The 19275-nt window shown below is 43.9% G+C and overlaps 1 protein-coding gene across 1 annotated transcript in view; it reads left to right on the forward strand.

Annotated features, from left to right (window-relative positions):
- The first annotated feature begins 7148 nt into the window (after positions 1 to 7148).
- The window catches only part of SLC25A22 (solute carrier family 25 member 22), a 67133-nt gene continuing 55006 nt past the window's right edge, over positions 7149 to 19275 (forward strand). Inside the window, exon 1 of the mRNA XM_082228455.1 lies at positions 7149 to 7486. The gene's annotated coding sequence lies outside the window, so the exon portion shown is untranslated. The remainder of the gene's footprint in view (positions 7487 to 19275) is intronic.

The following is a 19275-nucleotide window of genomic DNA, read 5'->3' on the forward strand; positions in this document are numbered from 1 at the left end:
GCTATTTATTTTGCGTTTTTGTTTTTGCGGCTCTTTTTGTTTTGTTTTTGTGACTGTGTGGAACCCAGTTCAGCTCCTGATTGATTGATTGTGTGTCTGCAGTACATTGTTTATTGCTTTCATTTTATGGATCAGTGCTCTCGTTAGATAGTAAAATTCATGTTAAATTGCTGTTTTAGGGATTGTTTTTAGAAGTCTGGAAGGGATTAATCCGTTTTGCATTACTTTCTATGGGAAAGTGCACCTTGGTTTTGGAACACTTTGGTTTTGGAATGGACTTCCGGAACAGATTAAGTTTGAGAACCAAGGTACCACTGTACACTCAGAAGCAGTACAGTGGTACCTCGGGTTAAGAACTTAATTCATTCTGTAGGTCCGTTCTTAACCTGAAACTGTTCTTAACCTGAAGCACCACTTTAGCTAATGGGGGCTCCTGCTGCTGCCGCGCCACTGCCGTGCGATTTCTGTTCTCATCCTGAAGCAAAGTTCTTAACCCAAGGTACTATTTCTGGGTTAGCGGAGTCTGTAACCTGAAGCGTATGTAACCCGAGGTACCACTGTATTATGTGGTTCCGAATGTGGCAAACAGGGTCACTTGTTTACAACTCTACCAGCTGCATCCTGCAGCTTCCAGAACACCTTCCTAGGTAGTCTGGTGCTGAGCACATTGCACCAATCTAGATCTGAGGTCACTTTAGCATGGGGTAACTGGTTCTAACCTGTCCAGTCCATAAATTACCATAAGTAGTGCATGAGAACTTAAGTCACTTATATTAGCCATGTAAATTTTTAAAGTCCATAAACTGGGCTTGTAATGCAGCCTGATGTACACTAGGTGGAAGCAGCACAGCTCCATATTTTATACATGCGAAGAAAATGGAACCTTGCCTGAGCCAGGCTGGTTTCTTGGCCAAGACAACCCCATCAATCAGTCTGCAATAAAGAACGTAAAGTATTTTAGCCCCAAGATAAGACCTGAGCAGATTAGACTCCTTCTCTCCTCCCTTTAACTCACAGGCTGAACTGTGCTTGGCAACTGCTTCTTGAAAAGCTATACCAAATTAAAGGGGGAGTGGAAAGGAGAATTAACCCTTTTGCTGCTGTAACCGATGAAGCTGTGGGAACAACATGCAAAAAAACAAGTGTTGCAGCTTATTTTTAAAAGAGATCAGCAATACTTTATAGACCACAGTAAAATGTTTTTAAAATTAGGTGTTTGTGGTGCTTGAAACTGTTGCTCTGGTATGTGTGCGTAAGATGAGTCGTCTTCAGTGTTTTTAGACATAAATTCACCTTTAACCCAAGCATACACTTTGGGATCCATTTCTTTATCGCCCCCTGCATATTTGACCTGCCAGCTGAAAACCAGTGCTCTGCCTAGACCAACGAGTGCAACTGCCTAGACCAACGAGTGCAACCCTAACCCCAAAGGTAAGTGGGGAGGTTTTATCCCTCCCTCCCCATGGTACTTAGACCTCCTACGCAATGAGCCACAGGTGGCTGCTCTCAGCTTTTCTCAATGTGCAAAATGGGGAAGAAGAAAAGACAGGGAGAGGAATTGAAAGAAAATGCCCTTGAACACATGGCTTTTGAGGAAAGCATTCCTCAGTATAAAAGCCAATACAAAATGAGTCCAGTGCATGTTTTTCTTGTTCTACATTGATACTGACAGCGTGCTGTAGATTCCAGGGAATCCACTGGCCTGATATGGGTTTGTGTGGAAGTCTGGTATTCTCCTGCATTGACAATCTTAAGCACAGTTGCTGGTCACATTATTTAAATCATGAAATTCTATTTGTTTCATCTTTTTGTATGGAATTGTATGTTAGCATGCAGTCTGTTTCTCTTACTCTTGTCTAAAAAAGGGGAGAAAACAATTTACTGTACTTTTGTTTTGAACAGGAAACCTTGGTAACAGCCTGATGTTGGCTGAACATGAATTATTCCGTTACATAATTTTTTTTAACCCAGATAAAAAGAGAAGTGAAACTTCTTTCCTACAGGCAGCTATCTGAGTTAGCTGCTTTTAGTAGCATGGGCTGCAGTCCTAATCCCACTAACCTGGAAGTAAACTCAATTGAATTCAATAGGATTTCCTTAAAAAAAAAATATCCAAAAAATTTGATAACAACATTTTTACATTCCATTGTTCATCAAATTCATCTTGTTTGACTTCCTCCCCGTCCCCCCGTCCCCACCCTGGCTTCCAAATTCAATCAGTCATAATCTTGCATATCATTATTTTTCCTCTAGAAAAAGGAGATGAGGAGATTTCACCCCTCCCATACCCAAGAGTCTCCTGATGATCTCCTGATGGTCTCTGCTGACTCTCCAGAGAGGAGGAGGCGTGTCCTGCCTATCTACTTATTCTGCCCAGCAACATATCATTGTGTCTGTGTGAGTGAGAGGCAGTCAGTCAGTGTATCGGAGAAAGTGAGAGTGTTAGAGATTCTAGAGATAAGATTGCTGCTAAGTGCAGCTGCAGACTCTCAGTGTAGCATTGATTTATGCTTAGAATATTCAGCTCTGTATATAGTCTTGTATCATAGTTGTAGTTACAGAATAAAAGGAAGATATTCTACAGAGCTGCTCTCCGAGTGGTTTATACTCTGCAAGACTCTGCAAAACTCTGCTGCGCAACGACTGTATTATTGAGACAGTGAATCCGGTGCTCTCAGCTCTGAGCTGTGAGTCCACAGCACTGTGACCTGTTCCTGTGAGAAGGAGGTCTCTGGCGGTGCTTCCCAGCTCGCCTAGCCCAGTCGGGGTTGAGGTGCATGAGTCCAGTTGGTGCACTGGCTCTCTAGGGCGATGCTGACTGTTTCAAACCTTATTAATAAATAAATTGTTCAAATTTATCCCGTCATAAATGTTACAACAACCCTGCTAATGTTTTAACATATTTACAGTGTTCTTTAACATATTCTATAAATTTTATTCAATCTTGTGTAAATTTCTTCTCGTCTTGTTGCCTGATCTTCACAGTAAATTTTGCCATTTCGGCATAGTATCATCTTCGTTATCCATTCTTGCTTCGTCGGTGTACCTTCTTTCCATTTTTGGGCAAACAACATTCTAGCAGCCGTGGTAGCATACATAAACAGTCTCTTTAGATTCCTTGGTATCTCTTCCCCCACTATTCTGAGCAAAAAGGCTTCTGGTTTTTTATGAAAGGTTATCTTAAACATTTTTTTAACTCATTATAAATCATTTCCCATAAGTCTTTTGCCCTTCTACAAGTCCACCACATATGCATAAAGGTACCATCATTATCTTTACATTTCTAACATGTTTTGGTGCAATTTTTATACATCTTTGCAATCTTAACTGGGGTTAGGTACCAATGGTACATCATTTTCTTATAGTTTTCCCTTAACAAACTACGTGCAGTAAATTTTAGATCCTTCTTCCACAGCCTTTCCCATGACTCGAGTGGGACATTATATCCTTGAGTGGGATATTACTGCCCATTTTACCATTGCATCTTTAACATGTTCATCTTTTGTTTCCCATTCCAACAGTAGTTTATACATTTTTGTTAATAATTTTTCATTATTTTCCAGCAAATCTTTTTCAAACCTTGAGAATTCCTTCCGAAAGCTGAATTCAATAGGATTTCCTTCTGAGTAGTGTTGGGGAAGAAATTCAATTCAGTTCCCATTTTAAGGTGAACCCACTTAATCCATACTTTCCAAAGCAAGACAAGAACCAAAACACAGCCATCCTTCTAAAAACACACTTTTCTGAATTTTGCAGTGTAGTTCCCCAATCAATGTGCTCAAAAAATGCACATGCAGCAGTAAATAATTGGGATGCAACCCATATAACAATATTGTGGATTCCTAGGAAGCAAAACATTGTCCCATTCCCTGTTTAAAAGGCTATCCCTTACAGCCACACTGCTTCCTGCTTCACACATCAGAATGGTTCTCAAGCTACTGAACTAGAATACAAAACTAGCATCATTGTTGTGGTAAGGGAGGAGGGAGGTGTCCCCCCCCATTCTCTGCAAAAATAATTGCCAAGCACAGTTGAAAAGTGCTTTCCTACATTACTTGAAATGTGATTTATCACCTGCAAACAGCAATGTTCTTACTGTACCAGTGAGAGCTGCAGGTGTAACAGCAGAGTCAGCAGTGTGGTGGTGCTAGGAAAGAGGTTTGATTCTTCTAACTCCAAACAATGTTCTCTAATGGTCAAAGAGCATGAATTTTGCCTGCACATATATCTGTCAAGGATGTGATACATGCAAGTTAATTGGCTAATAGCCCGTTGCTTCATTATGGGGGGAAATCGGTGAAGTGTAACAGTGTGCCCTGATTTCAAAGAAATTGCCTCACACTTTGGTGTAGTATGGCCTATCTGCTCCTATTGCTGTACAATCATTAATGTACCCGCATTGCTTTCTGCTGAGTGGTTTTCCTCTGTATTTTCAAAATGTGTATTCCTGTTCTGAGCCTCGTCCTACTTTTCCTACTCAAGCTCTTCTTGTCCCTTGCACTGTGCAAAATAATTCATTCTTGTCTTCCCTGTTTATTCACCTTAACTATCCCCCCCACACAAAAAAATCTATTCGCGAAACAGTTTCGTGCCTCAAAATCTCTCTGCTGAATTATCTAATGTAAATCCTAGGCAGTGAGCAAGGCTAAAGTTTTGTCTTCACTAAAAAGAAAATGCCCACATTCTTAAACAGAATAATTCTTTATACATTGTTTTCAGAGGGAGGGAGGAAAAGCTCTATAGGCGGTATTATTTAATAGTTGGAGCTGCTAAGAACGATGTTTCATGGCAGGATGATAACTCATTTGGAGAGAATGCTGATGACACAGAATACTATTGCAGGAATATCTCTTATTTTTATAGCCGTGCCTCCTGATCCTTACTCTTTCACCCTTTTTGAATATCAAAGCAGCTAAAATATTTGCTCCTCTCCCTCATTTAAGTGTGCATGACACCCCACAGCTGTTCAAGTAACTGTCATACATGCTGCCCTGACCAGTCTAGCTTCTATGTGAAAGAGGAAGTGGGTCTCTTTGAATGGCTTCCTTTCAAGCAAAAAGGCAGTTTCCAAGCTGGAGTCTGTATGCCTTTGATATTTGCTTAAAAGTAATTCCCCTCCCCTTCTTCTTGCTTGCCCTCATATTTTACAGACTAATGATGGAGAATATGGAGCAAAATGAGATTATGGCAGTGTGCACACTATAGACCTTTAAAGCACATTCAAAACTCATTTTCCACTCAAAGAATTCTGGGCACTGTGGTTTGCTAAGGGTTCTGGGAATTGTAACCCTGTGAGGAGTAAACTACAGTGCCCAGAATTCTAAACGGCCTCTGTCCTGTATACCTGAAGGAGCGTCTCCACCCCCATCGTTCAGCCCGGACACTGAGATCCAGCGCCAAAGGCCTTCTGGCGGTTCCCTCATTGCGAGGCTACAGGGAACCAGACAGAGGGCCTTCTCGGTAGTGGCGCCCGCCCTGTGGAACGCTCTCCCATCAGATGTCAAAAAGATAAATAATTACCTGACATTCAGAAGACATCTTAAGGCAGCCCTGTTCAGGGAAGTTTTTAATATGTAGCGCTGTACTGTTTTTAACACTGATTGGGAGCCGCCCAGAGTGGCTGGGGAAATAATTATTATTATTTCAGTGGAAAAATGTGCTTCAAACACGCTTTAAATGTATAGTGCATGCACAGCCTAAGTGAATAATAACATATATTTGTGCCTTCCCATCAATCTAAAACAGCAAGACAAATGAAAAGCAAACTAGTCTCTCTTTTTGGAAATTGTCCATATGCAAAATAGCACTGCTGTCCTGCCCCACATTCTTCACAAGCTCAGGAGCTTTCCGGATGCTGCAATTTGTCCAGGAAATATTGTACATGACTGAACAATCCAGACATCCGTGTTCTCTATCTGCTCTCAAACTGCTAACACAAGTTCCTAGAAAACCACAACTGCCGTCTCAGGAAGTGGGACTGTGGAAGTTGGCTGTGCCTTGATGACACAGGCGCTTGGTGGATGGCACATCACATGGTGAAGCAGTGATGCTTCCCTTGCCTGATCCATGCTGCTGAAAACTGAGTTACACAGTGTGTATCTTTCCGCTAAAAATGTTATGTTTGAGGCCAGTTTGAGATGCTGTGTATATGTTAGGGGTAATGGAAGTTGAGTTGTTATAAAGTGGCTAACAATTGACCATTGCACATGCTCACTAAGTTGCATGGAGAATGTGTTCATCACCTGTCCATGAAGAATGAATTTTGCACATTTCCCAGTCAATATGTACAATATCCAATAAGTACTGGGGAATGTGCATATTTCTACTAGCCAATATGTATAAGCCCCAACAAGTGCTGGGGTATGCATCTTGAGTGAATTTTGTACATTCTTTTGCCAATATGCATAACCGCCAAAGTGCGTATCTCCAATGCATTTTATGCACTTTCTGAGCAATATGCACATTCTCTGGGCAATATGCATAGTTGCCAAGAAACACGCCCTTGTTTTCTCTCTTTAGTTCAGAAGTGTGCAATCTGTGCATGCACACACACAACCTCAGCTGTGGGCATAAGATGGTTATCTGGGGGGGGCAGTATTGAGAGTATGGTATTTAGGCTGAATCCTGACTTCACTTACCTGGGAGTAAGCCCCATTTAATTAATTAGGAGGATTTACTTCTGAGTATACATAGATTGCCTTCTAATTGACCTTTAGATTCTCCAGGATCCCAGGTAACTGATTGATGCATGCAAACTAATCTTATGCATAAAGTTATTTCCACTGATTTCAAGGGGACTTGCTCCCAAATGAGTGCCCATATGATTGTAGGCTTATTCCCTACCCTTTTGCAAACAACGTCTTATTTTCTTAGTACAGTACGTTGGTTGCAAGGGGGTAACCAAAAGAATTCCGAAAAATAAGGACGATCATTATGCAAAGCGTCGATTAGGAAGCCCAAAGTTTCTCCCTAACTTTGCTTTCCCCCGCCCCCTCGGCGAGATTTTTTATTTCTCTCGTGTGTGATTTTCGCAGGCTGCGAAATCTGACCTCATCCGCGAACGGGCGTGTCGTGACGTCAGCGGGCGGCCCCCTCCCGCTTCTGACAGCAGCAAGCAGCAGCAAGCAGCGCTGGACCGGTGATGGGAGGAGTGAGTACTGTACTAAGTCGGGGAGAATTTTGACGCGGGCGCTTTCACGTGAGCCCTCCTGGGGCTGGAAACTATTGTGCGGAGCCCAGAGAGAGAGTGGCAGCAAGCGGGGAAAGTGGCTGCCATTGCGCGCAGCGGCCAGAGGCGGCGGTGCCGAGCTGGCGCTGGGAAAGAAACTGCACGGACATCCTGGTTTGTACCACTTAAAGGAACAGCCAGAGAGTCGAGGGAGGGAAAGAGCGAGCGAGCGAGGGAGCAGCCAGCCAGCCATAGACTCACCCAGATCGGTGCTTTCCCGGCTGTTTCCCGACAGAGGCGGAGCGCCCCTACGGCTCGGTGAGTGCCCATGGTTCCTTTTCGCCCCCTTCCCTTGCCGCTCTGGGATGCCAGATGGGCTGTGGGGATGTGGGGAGCGTCATCTGCCCCACGCTTCCTCGCTCCAGCCCCAAGGGCGGGCGGATGGGCGCCTGGAATTGTCCCTCTGAGCGTTATTGGGCATGGTTTGCCAATGCAGCCGGGGTTGCAACCCTTCTCCGCCCTCCGTCCCTCCCTCCGTTGCATGGCGAGCTGGCGCGGCGCGGCCGGTTGCAACCCGGCAGGGATTAGCCTCCCACCTAGTGCGCGCGTGTCCTTTCCTCCTGCTCAAATGCACAGCGAAACGGCAGGATTAAAGCCGCGGCGCCCGCAGGGAACTCCGCCGCGGATACCGAGCGGCGCGAGGAGGGCGTCTTCCCGGCCAACTCCACCCGGGAGATCCTTCTCTTCCTTCCTCCCTCCCTCCATCTCCAACCCCCCACCCCCGAGGGAGTAGGGATCTGTTGCATCATGCCCCCTTTATCTTTACTACATCTCCACCCTTTCCCTTGGAGCAACCGGAAAGTTTGACTGGAGCCCAGCGTCCTCCTCAGCCATATGGGGAGCCCCGCTGCACCCCTCGGGAGGGCGACCACGAACCCCTTCCTGTATCCTCCCCGTATCTGGCTGCGTTGCCTAGCCTGACTTGAGCAATGGGGCGGCTGGGAAGTGGCCGGAGCTCAATACTGAAGCGTTGGGGGCGTGTGAGGTCAATAGGGGGGGGGGGAGAAGAGGGCAGCTGCTCTGAGCGTGTCTGGGATGCTCCACGCTCTGGTCCTGCGTGGGCTTAACTTTTCCTCTCAGCCCCGCCGCGGGGCTCCCTCTCCAGGCGACGCTCCAAAGCGGCCGCGTGACCTTTTCACCTGCTCGCCCCTCAGCTTGCCTTCCGATAGCGGGACCTTTGACAGCATTTGAGGGGTGCTCCGTTATGAATGCTGCCAGTGACCCTGGAAACTTCGTGGCGGAAACATAAAGTAATGCCATCTTGCTGCTGCTGCTGTTTCAACCCAGTGAAAATGCAGGGACTCTTGTTGCCCTCCCCTCTCCTTGGGCGGCTTAAAGTGTTTTTAAGCATCTTGGGGCCCAGCGGTTTGATGTGGATACTGGATTGGGCAAATGCCTCCTAGATTCCCATTCCCCTTGCAGAAGCAGTGCTTGCCCTCCAACCTTGTTCTCCAGCAGGGCAGCCTCTTGTTGTGCCGCCTCCTACATGCTGGAAGCAGCGTGGCAGATTCTCAGGCCAAAGTCTCCACCTCCTCCGAGGGAGACGGCAGCCTCAGCCTGCCAGCACCAATCAAGCTGCCAAGCTGCATGAAGCTTCTCTCTCTCTCTCTCTCTCTCTCTCTCTGTGTGTGTATCTATCTACAGTGGTACCTCAGGTTAAGTACTTAATTCATTCTGGAGGTCCGTTCTTAACCTGAAACTGTTCTTAACCTGAAGCACCATTTTAGCTAATGGGGCCTCCTGCTGCCGCTGCACCGCCGGAGCATGATTTCTGTTCTCATCCTGAAGCAAAGTTCTTAACCCGAGGTAATATTTCTGGGTTAGCAGAGTCTGTAACCTGAAGCGTATTTAATCCGAGGTACCACAGTATCTACGCACACACACAGAAATTTATTTATTTTTGAAACAACAGGGCAAGATACACACTCCAGCTGATACACAGAATCAGAGGTGACCACAGTATGTTGACAAAGGACAAATTTGTCGTCGATGACAAATCTCCACATATCCTGAAGGACTGAATCTGCTCACTTAGCTTGATTTCAGCGCTATAGGTCTGAGTGGTTTATAACTGATCTCCCTGTCAATATATAAAAATGGTGTGAGCCTTGTGGTAGATCAACTCCAAATATGAAAGCAGGATGGTGCACATGATCTCAGATTCACCATCCAAAGCTTTTGTTGAGATTCACTGATAAAGGCTCCTTTTCCTAGTCTGCTGCTTGTGAAGAGTACTGCCGTCCTAAGAGTATTGCCGCCCTAAGCAGCACTTGGGTTCAGCCACAGGGTTCAACTGCCTTCCATTCTAGCCAAATGGGCATTCTCAGGGTGGTTTTCCAAAAAATGAGTCCATGAAAAACAGGCCTCTGAAAGCTATGCAATATGTTTGCTTTGGGGTGTGTGTGTGTGTGTGTGTGTGTGTGTGTGTGTTTGTTTTAAATTTGCATACATTTTCTAGCATAGGCTTGGCACTGGATTACCATGCCGGAGATTAGAATTTGATCTTTGCTCTGCAGCTCCTCTGCCATATATGACCTTGGGTCTCCCATCTGATTGGGTGTTGCCGTTCTCTTGGCTTGCTTTGATTTGAGCTCCTGCAACACCTAGCACAAAAAGAGGTTGGTCAGTTATCTGGCTTCTGCTCAGCCATGGGGTAGCTGCAGCGAACGTGATGCTCAGAGACTTTGTAGACAGATGGCTGGGTTTTTAGTTATAATTTTTAAACAAGGCAGTATCCTTGCCACAGGCCATTCATTAAAATGAAGCAATGAATAATACATAAGTCGCCATATCTTTCTTAGAGAGGGGCCTGATGTGATGAACTCATTTCTCTAGCTGTATCCTTATTCCTTATCAACTTATCTTGGCAGCATAGAAAAGAAAACACACGTATAAGTTTCCTAATATAGTTGTTCAAAAGGAAATTAATTTATGCATTTATTCCATTTATTTAACATTGTCTGTCCTGCACAGAGCTTTGAGTGGCATATTTGGGAATCATTTCACACACCCCTTCCATATTTTATCCATGCAGCAGCCCTTTGAGATAGGTTAGGGTGAAATGGTAACTTATCCAAGGTCACTAACTGATTATGATGGCTGAGTGGGGATTTGAATCCAGGTCTTTCTAATCTGTATCTAGCATTGTGGCCCAGGTTTCTTCCTCTGAGCTGTTGAGCCACTTCCATGTTTCTAGCCATGCATTTCTTCCTCCTTTAGGATTATTACCCCATAAACACCAAGAAATACAGTTTCCTCCACCGGTTTCTCTCTGAGCTAAAAAAAGTGTAGCCCGCTGAATTTAGTTCTATACTGTATCTGTTAATATATGAAACTTTGAAAGTGCAATTTACAGTAAGACTAGGGAGACTTGCATGTGTTTTTACAAAAACGAACCGCTGCCACTTGAAGATCCCATGAATCTGTGTAATCCAGTGAATGAAATGGTTTGTGTACATCTGGGTTTCCAGTGTATGCCCAAGCATAGGCTTCCTAGGTGTGATTGTTGGTAGGCTACTATCCCTTGGTCTCAATTTCTCATCTGTGAAATGTGAATAACAGCAACCTTCACCTCTCAGGACTGCAGAAGAACTAAATATTCAAGACCATAAAGCAGGGTCTCCTGCTGTTGCTGGACTACAACTCCCGCCATCCTTAGCTAGCAGGAGCAGTGGTCAGGGATGATGGGAATTGTAGTCCAAAAACAGCTGGGGACCCAAGTTTGGGAAACCATGCTGTAAATCCTATGCTGTAAAACCATGCTGTAAATCCACAATCCTAAATATGCCGTCCTTTGCATTAATGGAGAAAGTGTGCTAAGGAACAAAGTGCTGTATGAATAGTTACTAATAGATCTCAACCAGCATAATCAAACAGAGAGTAGGGAAAAATCTAGACATTGTTTTACTTATTTGAAAAATGCTTTCCTAAGGCAACACCCCTAAGGCAACCACACACAAAGCAAAGATAGTAAAGTTAATTACAAATGCGATTGCTCCAATGGGAAAGTTCATTTGCTTGCAAATCCTGGGATTTTGTGCAATACTGGCCTTCTACAGTAAAGGAGAACTCTGACTTCAAACTCTCTTAAAAATTGGGTACATGCAGTTAGAGTGTGCAGAGGCACTGATTTTGATATATGTGTGGTGGGTTTTTCCAAAGTACATTAGTTTATATAATCCCTTTTCCTGGAGAGCATTGCACAATATTGCACAAGAGGCCAAGCAAAGGGGGGGGGGGATGTTTGAGCTGAAAAATGAAAAAGCTAAGAAAGAACCATGGTACAGAACTGCAAATAAAATAAAGTAAAATAAAATAAAAAATAAAACAAACCATTGAAAACAAGAATGCACAGCATGACTGAAATTGCAGATGCTACCAAATGTCAAATAAAATGCAGGCTGTAGTGGTATTGGATAAATAGCACTTTGATGAGGGAATTGTCCTAAGTAAATGGCATTTAATTTAAGCACTAGTCACAAATGACAAGATGCTGCGTGCATTAAAAGAGGATTAGGTAAATTCATGGAGGATGAGGGTAGCAATGGCTGCTAGCTGTGTTCTGCCTCCATGGAGGCAATGCTCTGTCTCCATGGTTGAAGACAGTAATGCTTCTGAATACCAGTTGCTGGAAATCACAGAAGAGGATATTGGTTGGGTCCTGCTTGCAGGTTTCCCACAGGGATCTAGTTGGCCACTGTGGCAGCAGGATGCTGGACCAACTGAGTCATTGGCCTGATCCAGCTGGCTCTTCTTATGCAGATGAGTGAGTGGGATAAGGGACCCTCCTCTGAGATCAACGTAGAACCAAAAGGTCTATCAGAAGCCCCCCTCCTGTGCACCCAGTTTCGAAATGAAGCAGGTTGCTGTTGCAGGAGGGACAGAGCTCTCCACCTCTTCTGTACCAAACCGCCAATGGGCTGGCAACATAAGCAGGCCCATTTACCAGGCTTTATTAATAGAGCTCCATTTTGACCTTGATATCAGGCTACATCTTCTCATGTAGCAGAGTGAGGTGGGAATGAGATGGCAGAATAGACTGTGCTATGTCAGATTGTATGTGGTGAAATCACGCTTTGAATGTTCCCCTATGTCAATTTCCCCTGCAAATAGAAGGCTAGCATGGCAGGGAGTGGGTTGGGCTTGAATCTTCCTAAGCTGCTATTTTTTAATATTTGTAAGGAGATTTCTGTGGTTTTTAAGATTCAGTATTTTATTTATTTACTGCACTCCTATCCCAGCCCCTCCTCTAAGGAGCTCAAGGTGACATGCATGGTTCATTGCCTTACTTCCCATTTTATCCATGTGATCTAGGTTAGGGTAAATGGCTGTGACTGGCCCAGGGTCACCCAGTGAGTTTCATGGTTGAGCGAAGATTTGAACCCTGGTCTCCCAGGTCCTAGTCCAACACACGAAGCACTACAGCACCACTGGCTTTTTACCACTGTATTCCACTACTGCAAGTACAGTGGTACCTTGGTTTACAAACCTAAACCGTTCCGGAAGTCTGTTCTTAAACCAAAGCATTCTATCCCATAGCAGCGTGGGATTCAATTTACAAATGGAACACACTCAACAGGAAGCAGAACATGTTCTGCTTCCAAGGCAAAATTCACAAACCAAAACACCTACTTCCGGGTTTGCAGTGTTCTTAATCCAAGTTGTTCACAAACTAAGCTGTTCTTAAACCAAGGTACCACTGTAGTCTGAAGTGGTCCTGTCTATTCTGCCTCTAGACTCCACCACCTCATTTGTCCATATTTCTAGACCCAACCTTAAAATATCTCAGGCAATATGAATGATAGACCATTCATACAATAATTTTGCCTCCCAGTTTCGCTCCATCCTTCTATCCAGAGAATTGATTGTTGAAGTATTAAGTAAAATGCCTCTCCATAATGCAAGCAAGCTGACATGCTGGAATGCTGTTTAATCGTGTAAATTAAGACCATTGGATTAGATCTGGCATGGCCAAACTTGGCCCTCCAGATGTTTTGGGACTACAACTCCCATAATCTCTAGCTAACAGGACCAATGGTCAGGGATGATGGGAATTGTAGTCCCAAAACATCTGGAGGGCCAAGTATGTCCACACCTGGATTAGATGTTGATGAGGTGTACATAGGTTCCAGGGGAAGCTACGCAGTTGCTGTAAAGTCATTACAGTTTTTTCAAAGCCCCACCCCGAACATGCAGATTCCTTGATTTTATTTAGTTCCTTGTAATGTGCTCCTTTATGTTGCAGTGTTGATGTGCTATTGATTTGGCAGAGTACGTTTGGTAACTCTCTTTTTTTAATACTAGCATTTTACTGCAGCGTTAGGCTGCCACAGGAAGTGCACATTGAGGGCAGCATATACAGTTCACTTCACACAGTCATGTGAGATGTGGGTGTGCAAGAAAGAGAAGGAGAAAACTGTTTTAAGGGCACCCAGGGAACTTTATGACTGAATGAACGTTTGAACTCCGGCCTCCCCCACCTAACACCCTAACCACTATACCTCTTTATGCTAAGAACAATGCCCTATGGAAGCGATAGACAACCTGTGGCTCTCTGGCCCCAGCCAGCATGGTCAGTGGCTCAGGGATGATGGGAATTGTGTTTCAGTAGCACTTGGAAGACCACAGGTTTCCTCGCCCTTCCTTGTGGTCTGCTATCCTAGTCTAAGAAGGGGGGCGGGGGATGATGCAGTACTAGTACAAAATTATCAGCGTGGTTTTGCACCAGAGTTACACTGGTGCAGCACTTGGGACCAATGGACCTGTGCTAAATGATGCTGCTGCACCATCATGAGTGGTTCTAGATGAGTCAGATGTGGGTATAAACAGCAGGAGGAGATTGAAGGGGGTGGGTTATACTTGTGCTTTTCCATGTGGATCATACAACAAATTAAAAACAGGGCAGATTACAACCGCAGGAACAGGGTGGGCTTTGAAAACACACATCTCAGGTGTCAACGGCCAGGGTAAAGAGGTGCGTCTTCAGCACACATGCAGGCCCCCCACTCACAATTTGCAAAGAGAGAGAGAGAGAGACAAAATATTTCAAATAGGTTTCTTGACCTGCCAAACAATACCAATAGTCTTTGTAAGGTTAATCAGAAACCTAAAAACAAAATAAAACAAAACAAAAGAACAAACAAACAAAAACACCCACTACTTATAAAAAACAAATAAAGGTGGGGAGGAAAGTTGGGAGGATATGGGGTTGTATCCAACTAGATTCTTTTCCGAGTACTCTCATAAAAATTAATGGACCTTTAAGTTTGCTTTGCCCATTAATTTCAGTGGATCTACCAAAATAGGCTACAGCTGGTACCCTGTTTCTGATAATATTGCATGAACTTTCATCTCTTTTCAAGTTGGTACACCAAAGATTCTGTTCCCTTTTGCAGACATGGAAGCAAGAGATGATCTTTTGCCCCCTTTCAATTACTTGTATAACATTTCAGCATTACTACAGAAGAAACGTGATAGACTGTAATGAGTAAATGTATCTGTACTGTTTATAACCAAGCTCACAAATTTATGTACATCACTTCAATTTTCAGCTTGCTGGAAAGATCTGTTGGAGCTGTTCAGGGTTGGGGAATCTGTGGCTTGTAGATCAGGGCTTCTCAAACTTTTCATCCCCACGGCCCACTTGAGACAGCTGAGGCCAACCAGTCATAAAAGGCTGGGACAGGGGCAGAGTCAGACACAAAATGGTGACAGTTACTGGCATAATTGATTGACAATTACTGACATCAATTCTACTGATGTCTTATCCATTCTTTGCCGTCATTTGCCATCGATCATTTTCCTTGTGGCAATGAGTTCCATGGTTCTACTTTCATCAAGCAGAGTGCAGACATTGACTCAGAGGTAGTTACCCAATTTTAGGCAGAATTTGCTGATCCAGAGGCTGCTACCACATATTCCACCCTTCACCAAACAGATGCCCCCCAGCTGTTTTGGACTAAAACTCCCATCAGCCCCAGCTAGCAGAGCTGTGTTGGATGAGACTGATGGGAGTTGTAGCCCAAAACAGCTGGAGGGCACCAGCTTGGTGAAGGCTGGTATATGCACAAGCATCTTGGATTGAATTAAAGGCCGGAGGGCTTTTACATTTTGCATTTTGATTTATTTTAATATCTCAGATTAGAGCAATGACATTTCATACTGAGTCATGACATCCTCTTTAATCATTCTGTTTTTGGTGGGTGCTTCTGCCTCTCCAGAAACAGCTCCATATGGCTGTGTGATGATGATTCATCCCAAGTTTTTGTCTAGCAGGATTCTGTGCATCCTGCATCTGTGAATCTAGCTGTGGTGTGTTTATCACGAATTATTTCCTTCAATTCTCCATATATCATTCGGCTTTAAAGGAAAAGAAGAAAAAGGGGGAAGCACCCACTATCTTCTTCGGATATTACTTTTTAGGCAGAACAGTCCTATATCCCATTTATGTTTGTCCCAAACTTCCTAGTGTTTTTCATTCTCTCTCTTTGCCTGTCATTTCCTTGATTCTTGATGTGATGGTATTCAACTGAAAAGTAGCTCTCTGCACTCACAAGTTTCTACTGCAGTAAACAAACAGTTCCTTAATATGTCTGTGCACCAGTTCTTCTCTGGTAGAGATCCTGAAGGATCTCTGTGTATACTTTCTGGAACTGTTATAATTCTCACTTCTGTTGTCATCTCTAAAGTTGAGAAGACAAAACACATTCCCATTAAATAGTATGTGAATTTAGTAGCAGAGAATTGAGGCCAGAGCCAGATTTACCTATGAAACCATTCTTTCTTGTCACAGGTTATATAACCACCTACATTTTCCCACCTCTCAGTCTCTGACGCCTTGGCTCAAACATTATGCCTAGCCATAGTTCACAACCCAAGCCATGGTTAGAAATTCCAAATGTACAGGAGGCAAACCATGGTTTATAGGTCATCTTCTGTTTTTGTCCTCTCAGAATTCTGCTTTAATAAGTTCACTCTTGTCTCCATGGTGTAGCTTCTCTTAAGAAGGAGCTATGGCCATAACTATGGTATGTCAATTTAAACACTTAACACAAACCATTATTTGCAAGCAAACTTCATAACCTTGTTTTAGATTCTAGTTAGTTTTTGCTGGCTGTTTATAAACAATGGTCCATTAGTTCAGGCACTGCACCAAACTTCCTTAATCCTGGTTTGGCACGATGTCTGAATTTATCCATGCAAATGAGTTGTCGTTTAGCGAAGAACCATATAAATGAACAACATGTTTGAATTGGTTCAGATGCAATATTTCCAGCTTAATAAATAATAATTTATTAAACCAGGAATTGGCATGGGTCATTTACACTGTACACTGCCTTCAGTGCTTTGGCCCTGGCTTCTTTAAACCACAGCTCCTATTTAAAGCACAGTTTCCATTATGTCCAAAACAGGATTTCTTTTTCATTTTTAAATGTCAGTTGGCTAAATAGGACAGGAAGCCATTGTCTGATCCTGGTTCCAGGTCACAGAAGGATGTGAAGAAGGCCCATTCTTCATTCCCAACTTAATAAACCATGGTTTATTAAGTCAGTAATGTTATGTCCTAACCAGCAGTCCATGTGTTTCAGGGCCCACTAGAGAGATGCTCTTGTTACCAGTATATCAGATAATGATTCAGAAATGCTTGCCTTGGGGCAAATTCTATGTCTCACTGATTGTTGTTTACATTTCTGCATGTATCCAAAATTGTGCCATCGATTGATTCACAACACTGTCGTTGTCAGTTTGCACTTTATTTCAAAATGATATTTTACTACTACTACTTCTGTTTTTAGTGGCCTCCCTCTCGCTGCCAATGCAATCCACTTGGAAGAAGACCAGCCTCCCAGTTCACAGGTCCTTTTAACAGGGTTCCTTGTTAAGCCTGTCTGATTCACCAACTGTGGCAATTAGTTTTTATGGGAGCACTCCAAATCAGTTTGAAAAGTGGTGTTTGTGTAAATCTGTGTCTCCAATGACTGAAACCCTTTATTCATGTAGATAGTGCTTGCAAACAGTTTTATGGCCTGTTGGTTTGCAATTGGCTCTGCTTTACTCCACCTGCACACCAACAGAGTTTCTATCAAACTCTCGAGATGTGGGGGCACTGAGCATCAATACTGTTTTGCAAATGTAATTGCGACTTTGATATTTTAGTGGTGAGCAGAGAATGCTTTTTAAATGTCTTGCAGTCAAAGAAACGAAGGGATCCCTCCCAGCTTTCTCCCAGGAGACAGAACGGTATTCACAAATTGATCAACAGATGGCCTGGATTTTGCTTTGGAAGGAAAGGACAGCCACTGTTGTCAATGTGCTTGCATGTGACTCATGTGCATATATATATTTGTGTATGCCTGGTATTCCGGAGCCCATAGAGGGTGTTCTGCAACGTGAAGTACGTGATGAGGTTTCTCTGCAGTTGGATAATGGCTGAGGAGATCTGTGTGATTATTGTGCTTCTTTGTACATGCAGCCTTGAGCTGCTCTTTGCAGGCTGATCATGATAATCCATGGTCTGGAGCAGATGGGGTGGCACAGCATGCAGGCACGCACGCACGCACGCACGCACTTGCAAGCATAGCTGTTTACCTGAAATAGGCATACAGCTGAACCATTGGGCGCAGTGCTACTTTTCTAGAAAAAGAAGTGCTGAAACTCACCACAAATGCCTCCCTTGTTCTCTTAGAAAAGCAATGGCGCCCACCTGAGAGGTGCTGGAACTGGGTTCTGGTGGGTTCAGGCTGAAAAAAAGCCTTGGTTGGGTGAAGTCCCTTATATTACAAAAGGGGAGGAAGGGGTAAAGTCTCTGATTGAGATGACGTTTGGGTTCAGAAGAAGTGGGGAGGGAAGCGTTGGTGGGGGGGTTCCATGGGATGCCCATTGTGGCAACTCAGTGGGAATGTAGAGGTGGTCTGCTCTGTCAGCTGAAAGGGCTGTAGAATGAAGCTGTTTCTCCTGAGCTCTGTGTGCTTGACAAGAGAGATGGCCTTGGAGAAACTATAAATTATTCCTAGAGCTCTCTAGTGAGTGGGCCTAAGAATAAAGACCTGGGAGTGAGAAACCTTTAGTCATATCCTTTCTTTCCTGTCTCACTTTGATCTGTCATTGGACCTTTACTGCTTCATTTTGCAGCACAGAGTTAAACTGCCATGCTGGCCCCAAAGTGTATGAGCAGTTCCACTTTTCATTTCCATGCTTTTTTGCCATTTAATTTGCCCATCCCCCTATTGCAGGGATTGCCAATGTCACATCCAGATACTGTGGACTACAACTCCCAACATCCCTGGCCATTCGCCATTCTAGCTGGGGCTGATGGGAGTTGCAGTCAAAGCCTGCAACATGATAATAACCAGTCTTATTGGTTCAATTCTACACTTACTGGAGGGCTTCTGACATGCACACTGTGCTTACTTGGAGACCAAAGTGTTTGGGGGCGGGCGGGTGGAGAACCACTGTCTCCTGATGAAGTCAGTAGATCTGGCTGGGCACATTGGTTTCCTATCATCACCCAATGGTTTCCTTGCAGTATCAATTCTGGCCACTTTCTGATGGCCTGCTTAATGAGCATTTAGCCTGATATGTTTGTGAGGAGATTAGATGATGTTGCAGAGCATTTCTCCACAACTTTTCTTACTGCAAAAAGTCCAATCTTTGGGGGAATTGGGCTTGTTTTGCAAGAGTGTTAAGTGCACAGCCCAAATTTGCCAGGGTTTGACTAAGCCCCACCTGAAAATAGTGAGAACCTGGAGATACCCTTTGACCATTACACTCCAGTTTACAACTGTGTAAACTAGGGTTTGTTGCCCTACCATTTTCTAACTGGTCTGGAAGCCTGTGCTATCAAATGAAATCTTGCTTGTGTAATCAATAGTTGCCTTTGGGTAGAAGCATTTTATTTTGGCACTAATTCATTATTCAGTACCATGTCAGCTGCTTTCCTCAAAACTGTTTATATTTAGAACAACGTTCCCTCCATATTATGCTTCTTCTGATTCTAACAGCGCATAATGCGTCAGTATGTGGCTTGGTTTTCTGGAGATACCACTTTA

This window comes from Podarcis vaucheri, assembly GCF_965113315.1.
Source record: "Podarcis vaucheri genome assembly, chromosome: 1".
NCBI classification, from domain to species: Eukaryota; Metazoa; Chordata; class Lepidosauria; order Squamata; family Lacertidae; genus Podarcis; species Podarcis vaucheri.